Source organism: Aquarana catesbeiana, linkage group LG01 (genome assembly GCF_042186555.1).
Source record: "Aquarana catesbeiana isolate 2022-GZ linkage group LG01, ASM4218655v1, whole genome shotgun sequence".
Lineage (NCBI taxonomy): Eukaryota > Metazoa > Chordata > Amphibia > Anura > Ranidae > Aquarana > Aquarana catesbeiana.
Window position 1 is genome coordinate 683,485,178 of NC_133324.1, and position 21,535 is coordinate 683,506,712.

Consider the following 21,535-nt stretch of genomic DNA (forward strand, 5'->3'; position numbering starts at 1 on the left):
ATGTAAAGTAGTGAGTGTACAGCTTGTATAACAGTGTAAAATTTCTGTCCCCTCAAAATAACTCAACACACAGCCAATAATGTCTAAATCGCTGGCAATAAACGGGATTACACCTCTAAGTGAAAATGTCAAAATTGGGACCAAAGTGTCAATATTTTGTGTGGCCACCATTATTTTCCAGCACTGCCTTAACCCTCTTGGGCATTGAGTTCACCAGAGCTTCACAGGTTGCCACTGGAGTCCTCTTCCACTCCTCCATGACGACATCACAGAGCTGGTGCATGTTAGAGACCTTGCGCTCCTCCACCTTCTGTTTGAGGATGCCCCACAGATGCTTAATAGGGTTTAGGTCTGGAGACATGCAAAATTAGTGGAAAAGTTTCCCCAGGGGGCTTTTAAGCAGTAAAATATTTCTGAAACCATGTTTAGTAACCATGTTTAGTAACCATGTTTAGTGAAAATATTATTTAATTCAGACATAGAATGCATTACATAGATACAATCAATATCACATAAAATTTCCAGTAGTCGACACAAGCAACAACAAAGGACCATCTCCCATGGCAATCAATTCATTAAAAAAGTTCTAATTGAACAGTTACATTGTATCAATACTATCCATATGAATCCACATGAATACCCCAATGCATTTCGACCCTTTTTCCTTTTCTGGTCTTCTTCAGGGGGGTTTTAAATTCTAAAGAGATACATCAAAAAATTCCATTAGGATTTTCTACAATATACAAAACATGATAGATCATTTCATGATATTTTGAAAGTTTTGAAAGTACATCTCAATACATATGGCGAAGTACTTACCATTTGGGAATAGGAAAGTGGGCTTGTGTCGCATCATTTGAATTAATAAAAAACGTTGCTTGGCCAGTCCATAACCTTTACCCTCAGCTTCTTTAGCAAGGCAGTGGTCGTCTTGGAGGTATGTTTGGGATCATAGTACATGTTGGCATTCATGGTTCCTTCAATGAACTGTTGCCCCCCAGTGCCAGCAGCACTCATGCAGCCCCAGACCATGACACACCCACCACCATGCTTGACTGTAAGCATTTTTGCGATACGTCACTGCATCACTTTAACTGACAATTGCGCGGTCGTGCGATGCTGTACCCAAACAAATTTGATGTTCTTTTTTTTCCACAAATAGAGCTTTATTTTGGTGGTATTTTTTGCGTTATCAACAAAAGAAGAGCGACAATTTTGAAAAGAAAACAATATCTTTTACTTTTTGCTATAATAAATATCCCAAATTTTTTTATCAAAAAAACAAATTTTTTCCTCAGTTTAGGCCAATATGTATTCTACATATTTTTGGTTAAAAAAAATTGCAATAAGCGTATATTGATTGGTTTGCGCAAAATTTATAGCGTCTACAAAATAGGGGATAGATTCATGGCATTTTTATTATAATATTTTTACTAGTAATGGCGCAGATCTACAATTTTTATCGGGACTGCGATATTGCGAGGAACAAATTGGACACTTTTGACACATTTTTGGGACCATTGATAATTATACAGGGATCAGTGCTATAAAAATGCACTGATTACTGTATAAATGTCACCGGCAGGGAAAGGGTTAACACTAGGGGGTTAATAAGGGGTTAACTGAGTGTGTTATAACTGTAGGGGGATGGAACTGTCTAGGAGAAGAGAGAGATCGGTGTTCATACTTAGTATGAACACACGATCTCTCTCTACTCCCCTGAAAGAACCGGGATCTGTGTGCTTACACACACAGATCCCGGTTCTCGCTCTGTCACGAGCGATCGTGGGTGCCCAGCGGTCATCGCACCTGCCAGGCACTCGCATCGGCTCCGGGCACACGCTGCACGCACACGCGTGCCCTAGTGGCCAAAAGGTGAAGCTACATAAGGTAACGTTGTTTCGCCCAACCGTGCCATTATGCCGCAGTAAATCTGTGGCGGCTGGTCGGCAAGCGGTTAAAGGGTGCTGCGTATGGTCTGAGCACTGACAGGCTGACCCCCCACCCCTTAATCCTCTGCAGCAATGCTGGCAGCACTCATACCTCTCTTTCCCAAAGTCAACCTCTGGATATGATGCTGAGCACGTGCACTCAACTTCTTTGGTCGACCATGGCGAGGCCTGTTCTGAGTGGAACCTGTCCTGTTAAACCGCTGTATGGTCTTGGCCACCGTGCTGCAGCTCAGTTTCAGAGTCTTGGCAATCTTCTTATAGCCTAGGCCATCTTTATGTAGAGCAACAATTCTTTTTTTTCAGATCCTCAGAGAGTTCTTTGCCATGAGGTGCCATTTTGAACTTCCAGTGACCAGTATGAGAGAGTGAGAGAGATTTTAACACACCAAATTTAGCACACCTGCTCCCCATTCACACCTGAGACCTTGTAACACTAACGAGTCACATGACACCGGGGAGGGAAAATGGCTAATTGGGCCCAATTTGGACATTTTTACTTAGGGGTGTACTCACTTTTGTTGCCAGCGGTTTAGACATTAATGGCTGTGTGTTGAGTTATTTTGAGAGGACAGCAAATTTACACTGTTATACAAGCTGTAAGACCCCTTTCACACCGGAGATGTTTTTCAGGCGCTTTATCGCTAAAAATAGCACCTGTAAAGCGCCTGAAAAAAGCCTCGTCTGCAATCCCAGTGTGAAAGCCTGAGTGCTTTCACACTGGGGCTCTGCGCTAGCAGGATGTCAAAAAAGTCCTGGAAGCAGCTTCTTTGAGGCACTTTAGGAGCGGTGTATACACGTAGGTTATCACGTACTATCGCCTTGCCACCGTATATCTAGGTTAAACAGTTGGCAAGTGGTTAACCTAGCCATACACTAGTAGAATTTTCTTTAAAATATTTTTGTTTCAAGAACAATATCAATAGATTTTCTAATCATTAACAGGGTCAAATCAACATTCGTTTTCTATGGCAGTGACAACAAAATTTGAAGGAGCAGGATAGAACATTTTTTGTGAAAAGAGGAATTTCTAACTGTTATATGGTTTTCTTTTGGGAAAGTTAATTCATTCCAAAATCAAATTTTAAATGCACAGAAATTATGAAGTACTTTTGAATTACATTTGTCCAGTCATCAAATGTACTGAGAATTTTCATAGAAATGTTCATACGAACGTTCATTCAAAAATCTATTACTGGACTCAATTCATCCATGGTTTAACCACTATTCCTATCCCCCTGATGGTTAGCGTTTGTCTCCTTGGGCTAGTAGACCCGCTGGCATTCACTAAAGCAACACACACTTTAATAAGTATCCTATTTTATGCAAGAAAGGCCATAGTTCTCAAATGGAAGTCAGCTGGACCCCCTACCCAGGGCCGTCTTTAACACAGGGCAAATGAGGCACCTGCCCTCGGTCCAATCTTTGTTGGGTGGCCCAAATCATTGAGCTTGTGCTACCCGCGAATTGGTGCCCCGATGACGACTTTGCAGAGCGCACAGAGGACACAGGAGACTGTATTCCCGAGCTAGCCAGCAGAGGGGGGCGGGCCAGGAGCTCCACTGACGCTCTGACCCTGCCCCATGCAGCCTGTATGCTCGGAACAGAGCGGCTGTAGTGAGGGCAGTGATTGGAGTGGGAGCGTCAGTCTCCACAGTCTCTGTCTCCTGTAGCATATCCACAGTCTCTGATTGTCTCCTGTAAAATTTCCACAGTCTGATTGTCTCCTGTAACATGTCCACAGTCTCTGATTGTCTCTTGTAGCATGTCCGCAGTCTCTGATTGTCTCCTGTAGCATGTCCACAGTCTCCTGTCATCTACTGCAGTATATTTGCAGTCTCTGACCATCTCCTGTAGTATGTGTATTAATGTGCGCAGTCTCTGATTGTCTCCTGTAACATGTCCGCAGTCTCTGATTGTCTCTCGTAGCATGTCTGCAGTCTCTGATTGTCTCCTATAGCATGTCCGCAGTCCCTGGTCATCTACTGCAGTATATTTGCAGTCTCTGATGCTCTCCTGCAGTATATTTGCAGTCTCTGACCATCTCCTGTAGTATGTGTATTAATGTGCTGCTTTACATGCTCAATTATTTGTGATTGCTCCACTGCTCAGTGAATGGTAATGATGTGCATTAATCTGTAGCAAACAATCAGTGAACAGTAGTGATCTGCTGTAATCTCTAGCAACCGATCAGTGAGTGGTAATGATGTGCTGTATCCCCTAGCAACCAACCAGTGGGCGCTAATAATGTGCAGTAGCCTCTAGCAACCAATCGGCAAGCAGAAATTATGTGCTGTAACCTCTTGCAACCAGCCAGTGAGCGGTAAGGATAGGCTGTAACCTCTGGCAACCAATTGCAATCGCTGCCTGATCTGCTGCAGTAAACTGATTTTGAGTCCACCTGGTATTTTTTTATGTTTCAGAATGGAGGGGGGGGCCCAAGTAATTGTTTGCCCAGGGCCCAATCAATATTAAAGACGGCCCTGCCCCTACCTTGTCATTATGGAAACAGTCAGTCAATGCTGTGCTACCCCTCTACAAAGCAACATAATTATCCTGCGGCTGCCCCAAGAAATATGAAAAAGTTTGTCATTTGTGGACAGACTCGGATTCTACGGTTGACGATTAGACCTTAGTAGACCAACCTAGTTAAACTTCCTGAAGATATATATGGTTTTACATGGTGCTGGGATCTATGCCTAGGATAGGCGTGTGGTTGGGTAGGCCCCTACATATATTGTACCAATATTTTGATCTCATTATTCTTATAGTGTCTAGTTCTGATAGTTAGAAGGAGAGCAAGGTTCTCCAAAATGCGATACTCCACATCATTATCCTGTCAACTATAACCTGATCAGTGTGTGTTTAGATGTTTAGAGCTTAGTGATATTTGGTTAGTTGGTAAATTAAGTTATGAGTTGTATCTTGTTAGGCACATGGCTATGTGCACCAGTTAGCCGGGGTATGCCCCAATGGCTCTGTTTTGTATCTATGTATAAACATAAACCTTATACTTGTTGTTGGGAGCCATCTGAATGACAGTGTGACCATCATCCGTTGCTGCCATTAGTTGCAGACGTGGATGCTCGTTTATTGGTGCGGTTGCACCACAAGCCCTGATGACTCAGTAGGCGTATGCCTGGTTGAGTCCACTAGCTCTGGTAAGCCTTCCATATGTTGGTGGTGGTTTTGTTTCTATCATCCACTTTTCACAAATGCTTTTTCCACTGATGTCCTAAGGAGGCTATCCATTCATCAGGATCTACATTATATTCCAGTTGCCACCCGTAGACTTTATTCATTTCACTTGCTATCACAATGTGGACTGTTTCAAGTGTTTTTATAAACATATATTTGCACGTTTGTTAAGAGTATATAAGGTTTATGTTTATACATTTTAATTTTTTTACTCTTATCGTACACACGATCAGAAATGCCGCCAGCAAAACTCCGATGAGAGCTTTTTGTCAGAAAATGCGACCGTGTGTATGCTCCATCGGTCTTTTGCTGGCGGAATTCCAGCCAGCAAAAGATTGGGAGCATGTTCTCTATTTTTCGGGCAGGAAAAGTTCCTATCCGAAAATGTGTTCGTCTGTATGCAATTCAGACGCGCAAAAATCACACATGCTCCGAAACAATTTGACGCATGCTCGGAAGCATTGAACTTCATTTTCTCAGCTCATCGTAGTGTTGTACGTCACCGCGTTCTTGACGGTCGAAAGTTCAGAGAACTTTTGTGTGACCATGGGTATGCAAGGCAAGCTTGAGCGGAATTCCGTCAGAAAAACCATCCAAGTTTTTTCTGACTGAAATTCCGATTGTTTGTACGCAGCATCAGATTATATGCATTTGCTATCACATGGTCCTATTTTTATACGACTGTTTTCACTTAGCGCTGCACTTACACTTATTATCCTAAATTGCAATTGTCTTTTGCTGTGCTAGCTGCTGACTCAATTTTTCAGATGACAGCGCGGTATTTTTCACTTTTTCACTGTTTTGTATCTATAATTCATACATTTTTCAATAAAAAGAATAAAAAAAAATATTAAAAAATCTATTACTGTATGGCCAACTAAGTCCCCCTGCAAAGCCCCACAAATACCTTCTGAACCTTTCAGTGAAGCCTACCTTATGCGGCTTCCTGTGATGGGGTGGCAATGCAGCTGCACTGCTTCCTAAATTCAAAGCAGAGTTGCCACCCTCGTGTAGGCCGTGCTTGCTTGCAGGGAACATGGCTATCAGCATTGTTACTACTGATTCACATGCCTGTATCTTGTCAGTCAGCACCTGGCCACTTCTAGTCCTTCCCACTACTCTCTGGATTGGTAGCACTGCCACTGCGTGCTGCAGTGTCTGTGAGGGGGAGCATGTGAGATACAAATAAAGTCAAGGAAAGTAAAGGAAGATTTTGTTTACTTTATGAGGCTTGTATATCACATAGTAACTGTATTCAGTACTTGTTTAGACCATCATACAGGAACCTATTTTTTTTTTGTACATTAAACTCAGCATTTGTGACTGCTTCTACAGTAGTTGATACAATTTCAGAGCTGACTCTTTTTTCAGTGTCTCTTTTCATATCAAGTACTGCATTAACTCCTTTTTTAACATACAGTGCAAACACATCTTAGGCTCTCAGTCCTAGACTGTACTTGTATAAAAGTAATGAGGTTTTACTAAATGCTGTGAGAAAATAATAATGTGTGTGAATTAGTATTATTGACTCAAGGCGCTTACTCTTTGTTTGCACTTATACACGGTCGGCTCCATCCCAAATTTTTGTTGGTTGCTGTGCAGGTGCTGGATGAAAAAGCCAGGGGGCCAATGTGGCGCGCTAAGCGTGCCGCAAAATTTGCATGTGTGGGCATGGCCAAAAGGTGGGTGTGGCTAAAATGGGTGTGGCCAAATGTGAGTGATTCTTCCTGATCTATAGCTTGTAGTGTGCCTCCTTTCCCTCTTTGTATAGGCTAAAAAGAGCCTGGAGGTACACTGAAGAGATTGTGAAGTAAAATAAGTTCAATTGAGGCCAACAATTATAGCCCACAGCATATGTCAGGGCCAGAAATAACTTCAAGTCAGTGGGGTAGTTAAGTATAAAAAGTCAACAGCCACAAAGAAGCCAGAGAACCATCTAAAAACTCAGTCACACATTGAAAACAGGCCATGCAGTCAGGCACATTGTCCCATACCCAAAAAAACTACAAAATGTGGTAAAGCTAATTATCACCACATTGTACCCCATGATAATTCAAAGAAAGCAGTAAAAGCATAAAAAATATCAATATTATATAAATTAAATATGTGATAAAAACGATAAAAGTGTAATCTGTGCATACATATACAGGTAAAAGCCAGTAAATTAGAATATTTTGAAAAACTTGATTTATTTCAGTAATTGCATTCAAAAGGTGTAACTTGTACATTATATTTATTCACTGCACACAGACTGATGCATTCAAATGTTTATTTCATTTAATTTTGATGATTTGAAGTGGCAACAAATGAAAATCCAAAATTCCGTGTGTCACAAAATTCGAATATTGTGTAAGGGTTAAATTTTGAAGACACCTGGTGCCACAAACTAATCAGCTGATTAACTTAAAACACCTGCAAAGGGCTTTAAATGGTCTCTCAGTCCAGTTCTGAAGCCTACACAAACATGGGGAAGACTTCAGATTTGACAGCTGTCCAAAAGGCGACCATCGACACATTGCACAAGGAGGGAAAGACACAAAAGGTTATTGCTGAAGAGGCTGGCTGTTCTCAGAGCTCTGTGTCCAAACACATTAATAGAGAGGCAAAGGGAAGGAAAAACTGTGGTCAGAAAAAGTGTACAAGCGATAGGGATCACCGCGCCCTAGTCAAGATTGTGAAAAAAAACCCATTCAAAAATGTGGGGGAGATTCACAAGGAGTGGACAGCTGCTGGAGTCAGTGCTTCAAGATCCACCACCAAGAGACGCTTGAAAGACATGGGTTTCAACTGCCGCATACCTCGTGTCAAGCCACTGTTGACCAAGAAACAGCGCGAAAAGCGTCTCACCTGGGCTAAGGAAAAAAAGAGCTGGACTGCTGCTGAGTGGTCCAAAGTCATGTTTTCTGACGAAAGCAAATTTTGCATTTCCTTTGGAAATCGAGGTCCCAGAGTCTGGAGGAAGACAGGAGAGGCACAGGATCCACGTTGCCTGAAGTCTAGTGTAAAGTTTCCACCATCAGTGATGGTTTGGGGCGCCATGTCATCTGCTGGTGTCGGTCCACTCTGTTTCCTGAGATCCAGGGTCAACGCAGCCGTCTACCAGCAAGTTTTAGAGCACTTCATGCTTCCTGCTGCTGACCTGCTCTATGGAGATTTCAGGTTCCAACAGGACTTGGCGCCTGCACACAGCGCAAAATCTACCCGTGCCTGGTTTACGGACCATGGTATTTCTGTTCTAAATTGGCCAGCCAACTCCCCTGACCTTAGCCCCATAGAAAATCTGTGGGGTATTGTGAAAAGGAAGATGCAGAATGCCAGACCCAACAACGCAGAAGAGTTGAAGGCCACTATCAGAGCAACCTGGGCTCTCATAACACCTGAGCAGTGCCAGAAACTCATCGACTCCATGCCACGCCGCATTAATGCAGTAATTGAGGCAAAAGGAGCTCCAACCAAGTATTGAGTATTGTACATGCTCATATTTTTCATTTTCATACTTTTCAGTTGGCCAACATTTCTAAAAAATCCCTTTTTTGTATTAGCCTTAAGTAATATTCGAATTTTGTGACACACGGAATTTTGGATTTTCATTTGTTGCCACTTCAAATCATCAAAATTAAATGAAATAAACATTTGAATGCATCAGTCTGTGTGCAATGAATAAATATAATGTACAAGTTACACCTTTTGAATGCAATTACTGAAATAAATCAAGTTTTTCAAAATATTCTAATTTACTGGCTTTTACCTGTAAAGTGCAATGTGCAACACAAGTGACCCCTATTAGAATTTCACATGAACAAAGTTCATCAGAACTGTCTGCAAGCAGAGTGAATCCTCTGCAAGCTATTAGCAGCTACTTCCGTGCACCATCACCCACTGGGTGAGAGCTCAGCCTGCTTACCAGAGGTTAAGGCCTTAGGTAGCAGGCCCAACAAAACATGGTCATGTCCCACGGGCAATCAGCGTACCACCAACAGGATCTCATATAGTTAATCTTCCTCCAGCATTACCTGCATCAGGGATTGTTCCCACAATAACTCACAGCAGCCAGGTACACATAAAAATACAAGAGCTGCCAAACAATTTCTAATACTGCTTCTACTGCTGCTACTTCCTCCACTCCTCTTCTCTTCTCTGTCAGGGTCCCCAAGGTTCTGTTCTTGGACCTCTTTTATTTTCAATCTACACCTCTTCCCTGGGTCAGCTGATAGCCTCTCATGGCTTTCAATATCATTTCTACGCTGACGACACACAAATCTATCTCTCCACCCCTCAACTCACTCCATCAGTCTCCTCACGCATCACTAACTTACTAACCGACATATCTGTATGGATGTCACACCACTTCTTCAAACTCAACTTGGCCAAAACCGAGCTTATAATATTTCCCCCCCCCCCACGTGCCTCTTCCCCTGACTTATCTGTCAAGAGCAATGACAAAACCATCCACCCGTCCCCACATGTCAGGGTACTAGGTGTTATCCTGGACTCTGAATTCTCCTTTCGGCCCCACATCCAATCACTTTCCAAAGCTTGCCGCCTCAACCTCCGCAACATCTCTAAACTACATCCCTTTCTAACCACGAAACCACAAAGCTCCTGATTCACTCCCTGGTTATCTCTCGCCTCGACTACTGCAACTCCCTCCTTATTGGCTTACCTTTAAATAGAGTATCCCCCCCTTCAGTCCATCATGACTGCTGCTGCCAGACTCATCCACCTTACAAACCGCTCAGTGTCTGCTACCCCTCTCTGCCAATCCCTCCACTGGCTGCCACTCGCCCAATGAATTACATTCCAAATACTAACAAGTTACAAAGCCATCCACAACTCTGCCCCCAACTACATCACTAGCCTAGTCTCAAAATACCAACCTAATCGCCCTCTCCGTTCCCCCCAGGACCTCCTGCTCTCTAGCTCCCTCATCACCTCCTCCCATATCCGCCTCCAGGACTTCTCCCGAGCCTCGCCCATCCTCTGGAATTTCCCTACCCCAATCTGTCAGACTGTCTCCAAATGTATCCACTTTTAGGCGATTCCTGAAGACTTTCCTCTTCAGAGAAGCCTATCCTGCCTCCATCTAACAACTGCACTATTTTCTCCATTAGCTCATCCCCACAGCTATTACCCTTTTGTATAACTGGACCCTCCCTCTACGAGCAGGGCCCTCTGATTCTGATTCCTCCTGTATTGAATTGTATTGTACTTGTACTGTCCTCCCTAATGTTGTAAAGCGCTGCGTAAACTGTTGGCGCTATATAAATCCTGTATTATAATAATAATAATAATAATAATACTGTTCAGCCAGCCTTATGATCCAGGCAGGATAGAATTTTTTTTTATGGTAACACATAGCTCCCAACTGTCCCCAATTACGAGGGACTGTCCCTGATTTGGAGCAATGTCCCTCTGTCCCTCATTCCTCCTCATTTGTCCCTGATTTTGGTCTGATCTATATAGATGTATATAAAATTAACTTTTTATCTATCAAAAAGTGTTTCCCAGGGCTAACCCTTTCATCTGATTTCTAAATTGCTGCATTTGTAAATTCCAAAAGCCAATATAAAGGAATAGTAGTGGTAAAAAAAGCACTTGTGGGTTTAACCAATCTTGTTTTTTTGTACAATTCTCCTTTAAGGGGGCGTGGCAAAGGGTGTGTCCTATGCCTGCATACTTTTGCTGATAGGTGTCCCTCATTCCCATCTCAAAAAGTTGGGAGGTATGGTAACATGAGGGAGAGTGTTCACTTTTCTTATAGTAAGATATACTGTGACACCACACCAGCAATGTTGTTAGGGCTCATTTGCACTAGCGGTTAGGCAATTGCATGAATTGTATGGCAGGTATAGCTTTAAATCTGCCTTTTCACAACCTGTCAAACATTCCTTTTTAGAGGAACAGTGGTGCCCGTTCCACTTGGAAAACAGCCCTTAGCTGCATTTGACGATGGTACACTTAGGGCTTGTTTAGACGTGAGGTTGGGGTTGATAAAACCCTATGGTTGAGTCACACTTTTACCTTCCCCAAACCCTACCCCCTTTAGCTGCACAGGCAGCAGCCAAAGGTGTACACATGCCATGTTGTGCCCATATAGCTGATATTGTGCATCTGTATCGGCTCAATAGCATCTTTATGGGCTCAATAACATCTTTGTGCCTATATAGCTGCTATTGTGCCCACAAAGCTTTTACTGTGCCCCATTATGCCCACTGACCCTAACTTCTTGCAGAACTTCCAGCTGCTGTGTATCCCACTACCAAGAATGAGAGGTGGAGTGCTATTGGTATCACTCCACCTGACATTGCAGATGGAACTATGGACAAGGCATTGGCTCATGAGAAAGGCTTGATGCCCCTGCGGCTGCCTACTCCCTCCTGCCCTGCTTCTCTTGTTCTGTGGCCAGCCGCCATCTTCATCCACAATCAGTGACACAAGTTTGGCAAGCCCAGGACCAATCTACCAGTCACCTGGATGGGATCGACTGGTAGATCATGGTCCACGGGTTGCCGACCTGGGCTCTATAGTAAACATGATTTCTTCTGAGAGTGTGCAGCGAGCATAAGAGGTGTATGGGAAATGCATGGAGTGTGCAGCGAGTATAGGTGTATGAGAAATGCATGGAGTGTGCAGCAAGCATAGGTGTATGAGGAATGCATGGAGTGTGCAGCGAGTATAGGTGTAGGGGAAATGCATGGAGTGTGCATTGAGCATAGGGGGTGTGTGGGGTGTGCATGGAGTGTCCTATGAGTATAGGGGGTGTGTGGGGGTGCATGGAGTGTGCTGTTAGTATAGGGGGTGTGTGGCGAATGCATGGAGTATGCAGCAAGTATAGGGGGTGTATGGGGTGTACTGTGAGTATAAGGGGTGTATCTGAAATGCATGGAGTGTGCTGTGAGTATAGGGGGTGTATGGGGAATGCATGGAGGGTGCTGTGAGTATAGGGGGTGTATGGGCAATGCATGGAGTGTGCAGCGAGCATAGGGGGTGTATGGGGATGCATGAAGTGCGTCACTTTAAGAATGCAGAGCTGAGGGGTGCGCTATTTACAGAAATGTACAAAGTGCAGGATTCAGGCTTGTACTACACACAAAGTGCGGGGTTATGGTGTGCGCTACACACACATTGCAGGGTTCAGGAGTGTGCTACACACACACACACAATGCAGGGTTCAGGAGTGCGCTACACACAATGCAGGGTTCAGTAATGCACTACCCACACAACGCAGGGTTCAGGAATGCGATACATACACAGTGCAGAGATCAGGAGTGTACTACGAACGCAATGCAGAGATCAGCATTGTGCTACATACACAATGCAGAGATCAGGAGTGCGCTACGCACACAATGCAGAGATCAGGAGTGCGCTACGCACACAATGCAGAGATCAGGAGTGCACTATTCACACGATGCAGAGATCAGTGCGCTACGCATACAATGCAGAGATCAGAAGTGCACTACGCACACAATGCAGAGATCAGGAGTGCCTTACATACACAATGCAGAGATCAGGAGTGCACTGTGCACACGAGGCAGAGATCAGGAGTGCCTTACACTCCTGCAGGAATGCAGGAATCAGCAGTGCGCTATGTACACAATGCAGGGTTCAGGAGTGCCTTACATACACAATGCAGAGATCAGGAGTGCACTACCCACACGATGCAGGAATCAGTAGTGCGCTATGTACACAATGCAGGGTTCAGGAGTGAGCTATGTACACAATGCAGGGTTCAGGAGTGCGCTATGTACACAATGCAGGGTTCAGGAGTGCGCTACACACACAATGCAGGGTTCAGGAATGCGATGCGTACACAGTGCAGAGATCAGGAGTGCACTACATAGCAATGCAGAGATCAGCAGTGTGCTACATACACAATGTAGAGTTCAGGAGTGTGCTACGCACACAATGCAGAGATCAGGAGTGCCTTACATATAGTACACAATGCAGAGATCAGGAGTGCACTATGCATACGATGCAGAGATCAGGAGTGCATTACATACACAATGCAGAGATCAGGAGTGCACTATGCACACAATTCAGAGATCAGGTGTGCCGTACACACACAATGCAGAAATCAGGAGTGAACTATGCAGACGATGCAGGAATCAGCAGTGCGCTATGTACACAATACAGGGATCAGGAGTGCGCTATGTACACAATGCTGGGTCCAGGAGTGCGCTATGTTCACAATGCAGGGTTCAGGAGTGTGCTATGTACACAATGCAGGGTTCAGAATTGCGCTACGCACACAATGCGGGGATCAGCAGTGCGCTATGTACAAGAGCTCTGGCTTGTTACTAAAGTGTGGGAAATATAGGGTTAGTATAATGCCATCAGAATATCCTTTAATTTTTCAATCCATTCTTCTTGTATTGTGACACCAGCAATGAGGAATGGATAGATGAATGGATGGTGGAATTAATAGATAGGTGAATGAATGGCTGGCTGGATAGATAGATGGATGGATGAGTGAATGAATGGATAGATGAATTATTGGATGAGTGAATGAATGGATAGGTAAATGAATGGGTGAGTGAATGAATGGATAGATGGATGGATGAGTGAATGAATGGATAGATGAATAGATGAATGAGTGAATGGATAGATGGATGAATGAATGGATAGATGGATGAATGAGTGAACGAATGGATAGATGGATGTGTGAGTGAATGAATGAATGAATGGATAGATGGATTGATGAGTAAGTGAATGAATGGATAGATGGATGGATGGATGAGTGAATGGATGGATGAATAAATGGATGAGTGAATGAATGGATAGATGGGTGGATGGATGAGTGAGTGAGTGAATGGATAGATAAATGAATGAATGGATAGATGAATGCGTGAATGGATGGATGGGTGAGTGAGGGAATGGATGAATGAATAGATAGATGGATGAATAAATGAGTGAATGAATGGATAGATGGATGAGTGAGTGAATGAATGGATAGATGGATGAATAAATGAGTGAATGAATTGATAGATGGATGAGTGAGTGAATGAATGGATAGATAGATGGGTGGATGAGTGAGTGACTGAATGGATAGATGGATGCGTGAGTGAATGAATGGATAGATGGATGAGTGAGTGAATGAATGGATAGATGGATGAGTGAGTGTGTGGATAGATGGATGAGTGAATGAATGAGTGAGTGAGCGAATGGATAGATGGACGAGTGAATGAATGAATGGATAGATGGATGAGTGAGTGAATGAATGGATAGATGGAAGAGTGAGTAAATGAATGGATAGATGGGTGAGTGAGTGAATGAATGAATGGATAGATGGATGAGTGAGTGAATGAATGGATGGATGGATGAATGAATGGATAGATGGATGAGTGAGTGAATGAATGGATAGATGGATGGATGAGTGAGTGAATGAATGGATAGATGGATGGATGAGTGAGTGAATGAATGGATAGATGGATGGATGAGTGAGTGAATGAATGGATAGATGGATGAGTGAGTGAAAGGATAGATGGACGAGTGATAGAATGGATAGATGGATGAGAGAATGAATAGATGGATGAATGAGTGAATGAATGGATAGATGGGTGGATGAGTGAGTGAATGAATGGATATTTGGAAGATGCCATTTTCTGCTCATTGTTCTCCTTGCTGAACAGCAAACTGTACCTAAAGACCTTCAGTAAAAGCATCTCCCTACTTCTATTTCATTCATTCTTTGGATTCTTTGTATCTTCTAATTCTCTTGATGATTCCCACTTTTATCTCTGATTGCCTTTTGTTGGCTTCCACGGTACAGGTCCTCTTTCATACATTTAATCTGTCATTGCTGTCGGAAAGCATACATTATATTCACAGCTAATTAATGTCTAGTTTTCAAACATCCACATATTGTAGGTATTGTTAATATTTTGCTTTTGATGTAAAGGTTCTGCATTCCTGTGTGGCATTCCTGTGATATTATCAGCAGGACAAGTCCAACACAGACTTTTTGTTCTATGGGAGGTGTACACTCTGCAACAGCTGGACTAAATTGCAGTGTGGCTTGCATAATAAAATCCAGGAACCAGCTTCAGAGAGTTCAAGCATTATGTCCTAAACCTTTCTCATTGTCTCATCCAGTAGAATATTGGCTGAGGTTATTATTAATTTTTAAGGACATGAAACCATAAAAACTTTGAAAGATTTCAACAATAAAAGCATTCTAAGGAGGCTATATTGTCTATGATTAAAAGTTCTTCTATTTCCTTCACAAGAAAAGATAGAATATTACATTTCAGTTTGGAATCAATATTTTATCACTTGTTACCATTTAAATAATTCACTCTAAAGACATATACTTTAATACAAGCATTCATTATACATTTTTATAGATACACTAAGCCAGATTTTCTAAATGGAAAATTAAAAGATATTTCCAAGAACATCTGGACCAGCTACATTTCCAATTTTGGAATCAGATGACTCAGTCTGAATAGGAAAAAACATATGTGAACTAGTTAGAAGATTAAAACTATTATTAAATCACAACCTGTTATTATTGAGGTTTAATTTAACATTCTTACTTTCTTTTTAACCGAATCTAACACACACTATTGTCATCAAGAAGCAGTTCTCTGATGTGCGTAATCCCACAAATAAGTACCAAACTGCGGCTGTGGTAGATATTCAGAAATGTGGCCACATAATTTCACATCCACTGCAACTCAGAATAGGCTCGCTTCACAACTATGCGTTTTTTAATGCTTTTTGCAGAAAAGCACTACAGTCCATTTAACATGATTTCCTATGGGACACCTTCACATCTATGCTTTTTTCAGCTGCTGTATTTTTGGAAAGGGTCAGGAAAGTTTAAAAAAGCAAAATGGTCCTTTTTTTTGGTTCAATAGACTGAGAAGCTGCAGAAAAGCATGTAGTGTGTTTTTGCTGTGATTTTCCAGTGATTTGCGTTTTTTTAATCCACCCAACAACAATTTGCCCAAAAAAAAAGCATCCACAGAAAGCACTGCAGAAACTGATGAAAAGCAAACTGCATAGGTGTGAACCAAGCCTTATGCCGCGTACACACGATCGGAATTTCGGTCCGCAAAAGACCGAGAGTTTTTCGTTGGAAAATGCGACCATGTGTATGCTCCATCGGACTTTTGCTGGCCGAATTCCAGCCAGCAAAAGATTGAGAGCATGTTCTCAATTTTTCGGTCGGAAAAAGTTCCTATCCGAAAATGCGATCGTCTGTGGCAATTCCGACGTGCAAAATTCCTACGCATGCTCAGAAACAATTCGACGCATGCTCGGAAGCATTGAACTTCATTTTCTCGGTTTGTTGTAGTGTTGTACGTCACCGCGTTCTTGACGGTCGTAATTTCAGCAAACTTTTGTGTGGTCGTGTGCATGCAAGGCAAACTTGAGCGGAATCCCGTCGGAAAAGCCATCATATCTTTTTCCGTCGAGAAGTCCGATCGTGTGTACGCGGCATTAGTTTTCCACCACATGGGTCCTTCTTTCCACTCAATAGTAATAAAGCATTTAGATGCCTACCAATTCCACTGGAGAAGTGAGACTATTTATAAGGCAAAACTGGAAACTCCAACGGGTAAATTTTTGGATCTAGCGCTGGAAATCATAAGAGCTTAAAAAAATTAGCTGACTATTTAATCCAACATAACATAACGCAACTGCAAGTAGTTTGGAAAAACAATTAATGTAGCTGTAGCAATACAGTAACTTTCTGCTCATTTGTTAATTTCTCCAGCCCTTTCTAGTGGTGACCTGCCCCGCAACTGGATTCAACTATGCAGTTATACATTAATAAAAATACAAAGGACTTTATTAGGGACGGGGCAAGCCCTGCAAAAAGAACAATTGTGTCAGATCCTATCACAGTAATGCCCCATACACACGGTCAGATTTTCCACCGGAAAATGTTTGATGGGAGCTTGTTGTCGGAAATTCCAACCGTGTATAGGCTCCATCAGACATTTTCAATCGGAATTTGCAGCACACAAAATTTGAGATCTGGATCTCAAATTTTCCGACAACAAAATCCGTTGTCGTAAATTTCGATCGTGTGTACACAATTCCGATGCGCAAAGTTCCACGCATGCTCGGAATCAAGCAGAAGAGCCGCACTGGCTATTGAACTTAATTATTCTCGGCTCGTCATACGTGTTGTATGTCACCGCGTTCTTGACGTTCGGAATTTCCGACAAGATTTGTGTGACTGTGTGTATGCAAGACAAGTTTGAGCCAACATCAGTCGGAAAAAATCCATGGATTTTGTTGTCGGAATGTCCGATCGTGTGCACGGCGCATAGGACTGAAATGCTATGGAATATCAAAGTAATCGACAGCACACACACAAAAAAAAATGTTTTAAAAAATTGCTCCCTTAAATTGCAATTGCCTGTGAAGGGCGCCGCTTAAACACACTATCCTAAGTAAGAGAACCTTTCTATAAAAATTAAGAAAAGAGCACCAGACCAAAATGGGATAAAGGAGTGCAGCATAATTTTAATTGTCGTAAAAAAGGTATATTAAAACATCCAAGACGTTTCTGGTGCAACACCACTCCCCCTTCATCAGGGCTCAACACAGGATAAAATGTGGATGGACTTAAAGAAAACTGCTTAGCAACTGCTGTCAAGTTGTTTCTCCATGTAGAGAACGTAATACTGGTTCTAATATAGGTCTGTGAAGTCCATCCAACTTTTATCCTGTGTTGGGTAGGTTGGCTTTTTTTATATTACTTTTTTTACCAAAAATTTAAAATGATTTTGGACTCTTTTATCATGTTTTGGCCTGGTGCTCCTTTCTGTATTTCTATGGTTGGGCTACTGTCTTTGAGCTACTGTTGGGTGTCTATTGAGGGAAGCCTTGCTATGTGGGATCTGCCTCCCCAGTTGTTTTCCTTCCTTCTAGGTCTAAAAGTTTCCAGCACCTTTTTAGTGCAGTATGTTTTTCAAGAGAGCAATTCAATCAGTGTAACAGCAACAACAGTAATAATGCAAAATCACCACAGTGACACAGAATTTCAAATGCAGGGTGGCCTATCCTATAATGGTCAGTCCCTACCGACACCACTGGCCATTGAGAGTATTGATATACAGTTTGCCGGCAGTGGGGCCCGTAACTCTCATTGGAGCAATCACATTAAAATTTTTGTAATCCCCAAGGAAACTCCTTAAGGCATCCTGGCTATTTTCGCAGCAAAATCTCAAGGCAGTCAGCAAGCAAGATTAGAACAAACAGTTAGCCAAAAGGACTCTTACCACTGATGCTGTGTAGGTGTTGCTGGGTCAACAGTCTGTTCCCCGGAGGTCAGCCAAGAGGTTTCACCACCCTATGGGGCTCCACTCTCAAACCTGTACTTCCTCGCTCTATAAAGTTCTCAGCGCAAGTTCCAAGCAGGATTTAGTGGGTTCTCCCCACTACTCGCAGAACTCTCCAGGCTTTCCCTACCTGGCACTCTGCAGCCTGTGTCACTCTTCCGCTCTGTCCCTGCAGCTCCCTCAGCTCTGTATACTCTAGCTCTGTCTTGATACTACACAACAGCCCTGGTCTCTCTGCTGTTCAGCCTTAAGGTCACCTATCCTCGCCCCAGCGAGTAATCTCCTTGTCCTGCTTGCACCAGTGGGTGGGGATAAAGTCTAGCCCCTAGTCTCTAGCAAAATGGCCTCTGCTACTCCTGTACCTGGTACCGGTGTGCAAGGCTGTAAGTCCAGACCAGGGTTACACAAATGTAAAATATAATCAAAACACTCTTATCATAGAGCATAGCCAGGTTCTCCATTCTCTGTGTCCTCCCTACAGACTACACTACAATTTAGCAATGCTGGTTTGTTCAGACTGAAGCACTTTGCCAGTTGTAAGTATACATTTGTTGATCTTTTATGTAATTCAGAACTGGATAAAAAGGTGTTTTTTTCCATTCAGCTTTAAATAGCATTTAACTCTCTAACCTGAAGTGTATCTATACCCAAAACATATAACTCATAATACAATATGATTCCTCTATCCACCTCATTTGTGTGGATAGAGGAATCTGTTTCTAAACAACAAAAAAAAACATGTATGGCCAGCTTTAGAGATATTTCCACTCACTTCCTGTCCCGGTAACAGACATGAAATTAAGGGATCTCCCCAAAAAGCCTCCAACAGCAGTAAAACCTGACAGTTACAATCCTTCCCCACTCTATCCAAAAATGAAAAAAGTTCTACACAAAGATACACTTTAATATATTGAGGATTTTGTCACCCAGCACACAAATAAAGCAAATATGTGCAGAATGGAAATCTATTAGCTAAAATCAAAGTTTTCAGCCCACAAATATTTGTAAAGTATACAATGTGGCACTCACACTGAAAAGTTTGGAGACTCCTTGGTTGGTAAATTAAAAGAACCCTGAACCCAAGAGGAAGGTGAGGCAAACAAGACCCCACAGCTACAATTCTCCAAACTAAAGCACTGTTTGCTAACTGTCCATCTTACCCTATCCTCGCCCTACAGCCACTTCAATACATTAACACTGTGGCTGCTCTGAGCCCTCCACTTCTATAGTGAGAGGACTGGCCTATCCAAAAGCCCCACATTGGCCCTTCTAAGCTTGCCTGTCATTGTTCAATGCCCATGCAAACAATTACAGTTTTATTTAAACTTTGTCTTGAAAAATATGAAAAATATTCACTGGGATTGAGAATCCTGAACTAACAGCATTTGCAGCAAAACCAAAGTTGATGTGAATCTGAACCTCAACCCTCATCATTGGAGCCTTAAAAAATCATTATTTCAGGCAATGGCAACAAAAATTGCAGTTAGTGAAGATGGCTTTTAGCTGCTTACAACTTAGCATATCAACAGCTCCTCACTTTAAAACAGTATCAATAATAATAATTTGAGTTAGTTCCCAAATATTTATTCACATGTTGCAATAGTGGTTGGATAACCACATTTCTTGGAAACTCAGAGAAGTGGGATGTAACAAAAAATAGGCATGGTTTTGCTGAAATATGACTGATTAGGAAGAATAGTGTGGGATATGAATTTGTTGGAAGAGAAAAATCTTAAAGTAGAACTCCAGACATCAGACATCCCAACCTGCAAAAACTCATTTCAGGGAGGTGGCAAACCCATTTCAGGGAGGTGATGCAACGTGACCCCCGACACGTTAGTATATGTGCGAACATTTTCTATGTGTGTGTGTGTGTGTGTATAATGTCACTCACATGCAGCCTACAGGAGATGGTCAGAGACTGCAGACATGATACAAGAGATGGTCAGAGATTGCAGACATGATACAAGAGATGGTCAGAGACTGCAGACATGATACAAGAGATGGTCAGAGACTGCAGACATGATACAGGGGATGGTCAGAGACTGCAGACATGATACAAGAGATGGTCAGAGACTGCAGACATGATACAAGAGATGGTCAGAGACTGCAGACATGATACAGGGGATGGTCAGAGACTGCAGACATGGCACAAGAGATGTAACCCCCCTGTGCAATCCCCCTAATGTAACGCCCCGTGCAATCCCCCTAATGTAACGCCCCCGTGCAATCCTCCTAATGTAACGCCCTGTGCAATCCCCCTAATGTAACGCCCCCGTGCAATCCCCCTAATGTAACCCCCCTGTACAATCCCCCTAATGTAACCCCCCTGTACAATCCCCCTAATGTAACCCCCCTGTACAATCCCCCTAATGTAACCCCCCTGTACAATCCCCCTAATGTAACCCCCCTGTGCAATCCCCCTAATGTAACCCCCCCTGTGCAATCCCCCTAATGTAACCCCCCCTGTGCAATCCCCCTAATGTAACCCCCCCGTATATGTCCCCTCCCTACAGTCACAGACCTCAGTTTAGCGAGCTCTGTCCACACGGATGCTCCTCCTCCTCCTAGGCTCCTCCTCCTGATGTGGATGTACTGTCAGTGTGGAGCAGGAGCCTAGGCTCCGTCCGTCTGAAGAGTGTAATTGTTGTGATAGGCAGCCAGCACCGGCGATAGCAGTGCTGGTTCCCAGAGGACATGCGAGCGCCATGCACTGAGCTATGGCACTCCAGACGGAGCTGTCTGCCTCACAACACAATTCTTACTCCTCCTCCCTCCCCGAACTTCGCGGGGAGTGAAGGAGATACCGTTGTGCACAGGGGAAGAGCCGGGGAACAAAGTCAGAAAATGCTTTTGAGCCAAAAGCCAAAAGCTCAAAAGCGTTTTCTGACTTTGTTTAACTACTTAGTCACACGCTCTGAGGTGAGTGCATTACCTTGGGGGGTAACCTGTATTGCACCATCGCATGATCTGTGGCACATGGAGAGATTTAAGCATGTTTGAATATACCACCATTGAAGATCACACATAAGCACTTAATTGTGTGCAGGACTTTTTATTATTCATATGCTTAATACATCTATATAATTC